Source organism: Chelonia mydas, chromosome 3 (genome assembly GCF_015237465.2).
Source record: "Chelonia mydas isolate rCheMyd1 chromosome 3, rCheMyd1.pri.v2, whole genome shotgun sequence".
In the NCBI taxonomy this organism is placed as follows: Eukaryota; Metazoa; Chordata; order Testudines; family Cheloniidae; genus Chelonia; species Chelonia mydas.
The window spans coordinates 9,554,168-9,564,079 of NC_057851.1; positions in this window are offsets into that span (position 1 = coordinate 9,554,168).

Genomic DNA, 9,912 nt, shown 5'->3' on the forward strand with positions numbered 1-9,912 from the left:
TCTTCCGCAGGCGCAAAGAAAGACATCCAGGGAATGATTCTGCTCTGACGTACACCCATTGGGATACCACAAGGTAAAAGGGAAGGTAGCATCTGCTCGGGAAGCTTTTCCTTGATGCTGGTCGCATCATGTGTCCAGCCAGTACTAGAGAAAAGAGCTCTCAGGAATTATATTGCACCATCTGGTGGCCAGGCTGGGATTTCCAGTACTATGATAGAATGAATCCCTGTTGCCTGGTTGGAAAACAAACCCCAGAGAAACCTTAGTTTAAGCTGCAGACCTCACTGTGCTCTCGCTTACACCAGAGCAGATTCTCCCCACTCTCACACCAGTGACTTCCATGCAGTTACTCCTGATTTACACTAATGTAAGTGGAATCGGAATCCAGCCCGGCTGGTTTGAAACCGGCTAGCGTGGCTTGTTTCCACGTGATGTTCCGAGGTTCAGTGGTGCCAGGATTTCACCCAGTGTGCTTGAGGAACCATGCTGCAAGCACATTCCCGACTGAGTTAAAGCCCTCATTATGAGAATGGAGTCACAAAACAAAGTTTTGATTTAACGTAAGGTACTAATACGGCCCTTTTGTATCTGAGCATCTCACAGTCTGTACTGGATTTGTCCTCCCAACACCCCAGGGATGTAGGGAAGTGTGACTATTCCCATTTTACTAAAGGAAACTGAGGCACAGATCCCCAAAGGGATCCTCGGTGCCTAACTCCCACTGATTTCCTAATTACCTTTGACTATCTGGACCTACGTAACTTGCCCAACATCACACAGGAAGTCTGTGGTATAGTAGGGAGCTGATCCTGCGTCCCCCCAGGTCCCAGGCTAATGCTCTAAATATTGGACCATCCTCCCATTCACAGGATCAGCCACCCTCTCAGCATGGTGCCAGAGCTCGTGTATCTGAGGGAGTTCCTGCAGGGGTGCTGCACATGGTGCATTACTTGGAGGTAGCAATGGTCCCAGGGCGTGTGGAGTGGAAGACCTAATTGCTTGCAAAGCCAGTTCACTTTTAGTTACAGTGCGCAAGGCATCAGAAACAGACAAGTGGTGCTCCTGTTACCGATCAGCCAATGAAATCAGGGTTTCCTGCTGAGAAAAGGTCTGTGCGGAGGTAGCAGAGAAATACCTGCAGCAAGGGGTCATCAGGTTTCCTTCTCCCATAGGGTGGCTTCCTTCCATAGAAATATGTGTAATTAGTGATATATTTATTATGTAACTAACCTGTGGAACTCATTGCCACAGGAGGCAACTCAGTTAGGCAGTTTCAAAAAAGTATTAGACATTTAAATGAACGAGAATAATGTCTGAAATTTCATTAGCCAGGACTCCATTTACAAGGGCAATCCATTTCATTGTTTGGCACAAGCTGGAGTCCTTCTGGGGTCAGGAACAAATTTCCCCTGTAGTCCAGTACTTCACAGTTCAGAGCACTTGGGCATGGGATGGGGGCGGGGGGGGAGTATGACTTCCTCTTTAGTATCTAGTGCTGGTCACTGTCAGAGATCAGATGCTGGGCTAGAAGGACCACAGTTTCTATGGGTATGCCTACACTGCAAAGAACCCCCCCCCCCCCCCCCCAGAGCTCAGGGCAACTGACGTGGGCTTGCAGGGCTCAGGCTGCAGGGCTAAAAATAGCAATACAGATGTTTTGGCTCGGGCTGGAGCCCGGGCTACAAGACTCTCCCCACCAGCCCGTTGGGTTTCGGAGCCCAGGCTCTAGCCAGAGCCTGAATATCTACACTGCTATTCTTAGCCCTGCAGCCTGAGATCCGCAAACCTGAGTCAATTGACTTGGGCTCTCAGACAGGGTACCAGGGGTTTTTCTTTGCAGTGCAGACATACCCTATGTTTTGATGAGATCCCCTACAAGTGCAACTGAAGGCGTGATGCCTACACGTCTGTGCAGGGAAAGGACGTCTGATTCTGAGTTCGGCACCGTGAGGTGCCAGGAGCAACTGGAGTCAATTCCACCAAGCAGAAAGAGTGGCACCAACTCAGCCTGATGGGACTTGTTTCGTTTTTAGGCCCTCAGTACCAAGATATCTGCAGCCTTGATAGTGGAATAAGTCACGTGCACACAGAAAAATACCCTACCCCGATCATGCAAATACTCCCATCCCCTTCCTAGGTGCCAAAAAATTCAACGTGACCTGCAAAGAATAAATGATTCATTCAATGAATAAGTGTAAACACGGACAGCCAAAAACTCTGCTTCCATGTGGAACTGGCTAGGAAGAAATAATGGAGGTCTGCAACTGCTAGATTTGGTCAGCAGAGGGAGCCAGTTCAAGATAAGGTACTTTCATAGGTTTGATTTTAGGTTGTGGTTTCCCAACCGCATCCTTAAATACTCTCAAAAAGAACAGGAGGACTTGTGGCACCTTAGAGACTAAGAAATTTATTTGAGCAAAAGCTTTCGTGAGCTACATCGGATGCATCTGATGAAGTGGGTTGTAGCTCATGAAAGCTTATGCTCAAATAAATTTGTTAGTCTCTAAGGTGCCACAAGTCCTCCTGTTCTTTTTGCAAATACAGACTAACACGGCTGCTACTCTGAAACCTTAAATACTCTGCAGCTCTGTTAAGTGTTAAATATTAGGATAAGGAAAGAAAAATTAAGAGGCGTTCAGCTGAGACTTGAAAAGAAAGGCTGAATCAATCACTGATTCAGCAAAGCACTTAAGCACGTGCTTAACTTTAGGCATGTGGGTAGCAAGTAGACGTGGACGAATTTTTTTCAGCAATAGTATATTAGTTGAAAAATGCATTTTTGAGGGCAACCAAACAATTTGCGAATTCGGTGAAAAGTTTCAGCCAAAAAATGGATTTTTTTCCCTTGAAAAAGTCAAAAAGGTTTGTTTTCACCCTTTTGAAATGAAATGCTTTGACTTTTCATTTCAAGTTGATGATTCGCTTAGACATTTAGCTAGATTTCTTTAACCCCCCCCCAAAAAGCCTAAAAGGTAAACTGCCCAAAGACTAAATGAACAAAAACTGGAAAAAAAAAAAGTTTTGGTTTTTCATTTTGTGGGGTTTTTTTTCAATTTGAACGGATGCTTTTGTTTGTTTTTCATTTTGTCAAGAAAAAATTGAAAAAAAAATCAGCTGGAGTTAAAAATGAAATGATCTCTCCCCTCCACCCCCTCCCGGAGTTTTAGGTTTGGCCCCTGAAATAAAAAAATCAATTATCTGCTCAGCTTTCGCGAGTAGACCCATTGACTTCAATGGGATCGCCACATGGTTAAATTTAAGCACATGTTTACAGCATAATGTTTGCTGTGTTGAAGGCTCAGTGAAGCATACAGATTCAGGAGAAATGTAACCTCTGGAGCTGGACAGCTTTATAGCCAGCTAGCACGAGAGATATAAATGTATCTTATTTAAATACAAAATATGTAAGATGCATTTTACAGATAGGGAAATCAAGTCAGAGAAACATTTAAGTGGCTCGGGCCAAGTTATATATCTAATCTTCTTGTGTCACCATTGTAAATTCCAAATCATGCCAAAACCATATCACCGTTCCTCATAGTAGGGATGGAGTTTGGAATGTGTTCAATACATGCCCAAAAGCCTGATGCTTTCGAAAATAGCAGAGTCTTCAGGAATCTGCAGAAAGGTGCTGGGAATCTCGCAGGACAAACTTTCTAACAAGGTGTCTGGCGTCTCTGCTTCCCAAACCAGCCAGAATTGGGAAGTTCAGAGGTGTCTTTCCCCAGCTCCAGGACACGCACATCCCGTGACCCACTGATGTTGAGAAGAAAAGATGTAGGGTTTTGTGGAAGGGAGGAGTGTTGTCTAGTGGTTAAAGCCGGGGACTGGAAATCAGGACTCCTGGCTTTGTTCATGATTCTGCCACTGGCTTGCTGCATGACCTTGGCCAAGTCACTTAAATCCATGTTTTATGTCTCAGTTTCCCCATTTATAAAATGAATCTTGCATACCTCACAGGTGGAGTCAGATTAACTATTAAGGCCCAGATTTCCCCTTCCTCCCTCACTCCCACCAAGGATTACTTTACTTCATATGTGGTCCCACTGATATGTATGGCAAAGTGCTAATTAGTGGGAGGAAAGGTTGCAGAATCTTATCCCTGACTGTTTGCAAAGCACTTTAGTAACATAGCTCCCTTTTGCATCTTTCCCCTGCTCTGCCCCACTAACCTTCCCAGACAAAGGTGATCACAGCCTGAAAAACAATGTGAGAGAACCAGACGAAGACACTGGGACGTGCTGGGAAAGAAAGGCAAGTTGTTTATGCCAGAAAATGAATACACATCTGAAAGGAGCAGCCCTGACCCTGCCCAACATGTCAGGATTTTTGCTTATCTCCGCATATATGTAGACACAGTGTAGCCTCTCTTTGCAGAGATATTCTAGGACTCAAAAGCCTTTGACCTCCTCAGTCTTGGCTTCTGAGTGAGGTGGGTCACTTCTTCCTAGGGGGTCCGGTTGGTTGCACTCTTGCACAGTGGAGGGCCAGAGCTACCCCTGAACGCCTGTCCTGAGACGCCGTTTGTAGCTATATCAGGGAAGCCATTTGTCCGAGGAGGAAACATTTCGACAGTGGCCAATGGTGGAGCTGCCTGGGAGACCGGAGGGTGTCAGGTCAGGAGGGAAAACAGGAAAATGGCAGGAGATAAGGAAAAGCACCGGGAAGAGAATGTATAAGAATAAAGGGGAAAAGGGGCAATGGAAATCCTGGCTTCTTGCATAGCAGACATCGTGCCGCTGGAGGAAGCAGCCAAGACAAAGACAGCTCCAAAACCGTCTTCCTTGGCGGGTCAGAACAACAAACCCCAAACAACAAAGTGCTCAGGGCTCTACTTCCATGGCAAGGGAGGGGGTCTGGGGATGCTGAGGCAGCCCCCCGCGGTTGGGATCTCGCCAGCACCCACGGTGCCTGGAGAAGAGACCTCAGAGAATAGCCTGGGGTGAAATGGTGGTGGTGAGTCGATAGGTGGTGCCCTTTGCACCGAGCCATGGCCGCAGCATGGCGATCATTCCATGGAGGTGCCATTGGGTGCGTGAGATGGTGTGTAAACCCAAGGGCCTCGCTGCTTGTGCTAATTAAATATCCCAGGGGCTCTTGGTAACTTCCATCTTCCATCCTGGGTAACTCTACTCTGCCTTCCATTGTTCCCGCTGCAAGTCCCCAGATTATTTGAATTACCTGCCTCCTTTCTCCATCACCGTGGGCAACACCAGCATCCTGCCTGTTGCTCAGACCTGTAAGCTGGGTGTCATTTTCAATCATAGAATCATAGAATCATAGAATATCAGGGTTGGAAGGGACCCCAGAAGGTCATCTAGTCCAACCCCCTGCTCAATGCAGGACCAAGTCCCAGTTAAATCATCCCAGCCAGGGCTTTGTCAAGCCTGACCTTAATCCATTCCTCTCTCTAGGTCCTCACAACCCAGATCTCTCTAAATCTTGCAGGTTCTTGCTGCATGACCTCTCTAAGATATGGCTTTTCCTGTCCATCCACACAGCTAAAACTCTTGTCCGGGCCCTCGTCAGCTTGCGTCTCAGTTACTGCCACGTCCTTTCCTCTGGTCTCGACAAACACAGCCTTGCCCTGCTCATCCCCGTTCAGAATACGGCTGCCAGGATAGTGTTCCTGGCCCGTTGCTCTGACCATGTCACCCCTCTCTCTGCATCCCTCCACAGGCTCTCCCTTCTCTCTCACATCAAACCAGGGATGGCTGTGGGGGGTTTGCAGGGGTTATAGCCACCCCAGAATTTGTCTTAACCTCCCCGCCCGCCCGTAGCCACCCCATAGCAGCTGCCGCTCTCCAGCCACCCAGCTGTGAAGGCAGAGCGGAGAGTGGGGCAGCTGCTGGCCAGGTGCCCAGATCCAGCAGCAGTGGAGAAGTAAGTCCAGGCAGGAGGCTGGGGAGCCTGAGAGCAGTCCCCAGCTCGTGTCCCCGCCCGCCGGGGTGCCCTGCCCAGGGCAGGTGAAAGGTCCAGGGCTCCCCACAGCAGTCTGGACTGACCCACTTCAGCCCAGGCTCCTGGGCCCCACCTCTCGCAATCGCTGCTCCCTGAGGGCTCTGCTGTTCCCGGAGCCAGGTTCTCCCACCTAGGCGGCTCTTACCGACTGTGAGCAGCCAGCACCCTGCATTAGCTGGCTCCGGCTTCTGGCCTGGCTGTGGAGGGGGACCAGGCCACGGAGGGGGCAGGGCCTCATGGCCGGGGGGAGTGCAGCTCCCCCATTTTTCTGTCTGGCCCACCTAAGCCTCCCCACTGGGAAGAAGTTGGTGCTGCCCCTGCATCAAACCTAAGCTATTTGTCGTCACTTTGAAGGCCCTTCACGGCGGCTGCCCACCCTAGCCCACTATCGAGATGTCGACTCCCACTTCCAACTGGCCCATGATGCCAGCCTCCATCTTTATGCTTTCTCCCAGGCTGCCCCTCATGCTTGGGGGACCTCCCCATAACCAGCCACCCCAAAGCCCTTGTTAAAACTCTCCTTTGCCCAGACACCTACGAAACCCTTGAGGACAGCCGGCGGTGTGCCGAGACCACAGCCTGTCATGCTGACCACTGTTTTCCCATTGTTTCCATGTGCCCCTCCCCTCTGTCGTCTCTTGTCATCGAGTGTAAACTCTTTAGGGCAAGGACCGTCTTTTTGTTCTGTTTGTACAGTGCCAAGCACAATGGGGTCCTGGCTCATGACTGGGGCTCCTAAGCACCATGGTGATAGAAATAATAATAGTAATAAGCATGATCAATTATATTCTTCGTCACAGTCTTTTGTGATCTGTGGTGTAGGGATGCTGGGCCCTGAGAACTAGCTCTCACCCCAGCAATTCCTATACACAGATGCTAGTTTGAAAGGCATATTGGCATAGGCGTCGACTCCATGGGTGCTCCGGGGCTGGAGCACCCATGGGGAAAAATTGGTGGGTGCTCTGCACCCACCGGCAGCTCCCTGGCCCACCCCAGCTCACCTCTGCCTCCTCCCCTGAGCACGCCGCAACCCTCTTCTCCCACCTCCCTCCCAGTGCTTGCTGCCACAAAACAGCTGTTTCACGCAGCAAGCGCTAGGAGGGAAGGGGAAGGAGTGGGAACGCGGTGCGCTCAGAGGAGGAGGTGGGGAAGAGGCAGGGCCGGGGTGCCATTTTGGGGAAGGGGTCCAATAGGGGCAGGGAGGCGGTGGAGTTGGGGTGGGGACTTTAGGGAAGAGGGTGGAATGGGGGCGGGGAAGGGGTGGAGTCGGGGCAGAGGTAGGGCCAGGTGCAGGGGGTGCGGTGGGGGGGTAGGGGGGCTTGAGCACCCACCAGCTCCGGGAAAAGTTGGCACCTATGCGCGTTGGTGTCTTTCTGGATGGGAAACACTGAGAGAAGCCACCGCACTAAACGGGTGTTTGGTAAATATGGATCTGTGAACCCCAAATACCCACATCCTCCAAAATTCATATGAAAAATCAACACCTTGCTTTTACAGATATTTGGAGGTTCCCCTGGGGTGCTTGTAAAAGGCTCCCAAAAACGTCAGACCCAGAATCAAGCTTTACCTGCATGCAATTGTAAGGTACTAATACTAAATCCAAATCCCGGCTTAAGCAGTGGAGATGGTCCTGATGCTCAAAGTTTGGACCCAGCTCTTTGTCTGAACTTTCCCCAAATTGGGGTATTGCAATTCCAGATTTTGATAGGGTCCCATCCTGATTAATGTGTCCAAAAATTTAAACGAATCACACTGGAAGCTCCAGGAGTGAACGAACCTTTTTTCACCACCCAGCCACCATGACATTACTCTAGGCTTTCTGGAGAAGAGGAAGGATGGAGTCCTAGGACATGGCTGCCCCACAGCACCTCCTGCAGGCCAGGTGTGGCACAGCTGGCTCCCTGACTCAGTTTTCCTCCATGAAGTTGGTTCCCCTCTGGCCAACTGTTAAAAAAATGTAACCCTTTCCAGAGTAGAAAATGCCCAGTTAAAGCATCTCAAACAAACAAAGCGGTCCCTCTGCCCTTCAGAGCTTTTCTTCAGCCCATCCTTGGGGTCCTGTTCCTAGCCTGTGCTGTGGCTACCTTTGAGAGCTAGCACCTAACCCTCCTTAGTCCTGACCCGTCAGGCTGGAAGCAGCTAATTAATAATAGCACAAGTGTGGCTGGCCTCATCTCCCCCTTAAAGAGACCAGTTACCCTGTGGCACATGGTCTGTGTGGTTAGGGTGCTGACCTAGGATTGGAAACCTTGGGTTCAATTCCTAGCTCTACCAGAGACGTCTTTTGTGACACAAGTTGGTCTGTGCCTCAGTTTCCCATGTATTTAAACTTAATTACAATTTGTGAGGTGCTCAAACACTGTGCCAGTGGGGTCCCCATTACTACTTGAGTGGATTGTGATCACACCTAGTGCAGTCCAGTTTCATGATAGAGGGGATTGGGGTGGATGCAGACTCCCTGGCTCCACATAACATCCTGCAGGGATACTAAGGGCTTGAGCCTGCGCACACTGAAACACAAGCAACACACCCATTGGCTGCAGCAGGGCAGGATCCCCACCTTAAGTGCACTGCAGTATACACGGCTCAGAACTAGAGGGCTGTCAGGAAGGAAGGGTGCGCTCTGGTGAAGTTGTGTGCTCCGGGAGCGACACAGTGAGCTGTGAAACACCCCTGAGCTGGCTGTCTAGCTGTGACAGATCGGCAAGCTCCGTGGTGGTTACCGTATTGCCAACTTTCAAGATATGCAACGTGTTACTCGAAGTCCCAGCGGCTGCGGATGTGTCAATAAGTGAGAACATTAATTAAAAAAAAAAAATTGCTACTCCTCGCACAGGCTCTGACTTTCTTTTTTCCGAGTGGGTGCTCCACCCTCACTTTACCCCAAGGCCCCACCCCCACTCTGCCCCTTCCCCCCAAGGTCCCACCCTCACTCCACCTCTTCCCGCCCCCGCTTTGCCCCGCCCACCAGTGCCTCCCACCCGCCACCAAATAGCTGATTGGTGGGGCCCACCAAACAGCTGATCAGAGCACCCACAGAGCTGGCGCCTATGCTCCGCACGGCTATGGAGAAAAGCTTGAAAATGTGACCAGGGTGCACCCTGAAAGCTCAAAAACCAGAAGGCAAATGAAAGGAACCTTCATTTTGTAAGTAAATCTCAGTATTTTTAAGGCAATCTCATGAGTTTTAGGGCCTGATGATTTTTTGAACATTTGGGGTTGGCAAAACGGCAAACACAGACAGCGGAGTCGGCAGGGCAGAGATCCGTGAACCCGGCCGATTCGCTGGCTCCTCAGCGCTCAGGGACCATACGCTTGCGCACGGGGTAGCTGGATCCAAGCACGTTCTTCGTGACCTCTCACTGAGCCCTTGGGCTAACAGCAGGCCTCAGGCGTGACAGAGAAGCAGTCTGCCTGGGGTCCGCTCTGCCTGGCACCCAGCTCTTGACTCACAGCAAAAAACAGGAAGCCTTCACCACACCCCAGCCCCAGCCTGGCCTCCAAGGGTGGTGCATGCACTTGCTTAGTTTGGGAGCTCTGGCATGCTGGTTTGTGGCCCAGTGTTGAGATAAACTGCCCCCAGGGAAGTTTACTGCTAAGTGTGATGCCCTGAAGCAGGCGGGGTTTCTATCCCTCCCTGTGGATGTAGGTAGTGTATAGCCTTGTGCAAGCAGGCCCTCGGCAGGGGGTGAATGTCACCCAGAGGCAGGAAATAACCAGCTGAGGCACCGTGTTGGGGTGAATCCCAGATGAAACATCCTAAAGCAGGTTGGCTTTCATCCTCTCTCTTTCAATGCTGCCTCTGTTTTAATGTCACCTGACTCTAGTTGCCGCAGGGAAGGATTGCGAATGGCAGGCTGGCTTTCCGGGAGAGTGTCTTATCCCTAAGGAAAGCCACACGAGGCTGGGTGGCCTCATTGTTATAGCAGGGGGCCATGGAGTCTCTGGTTT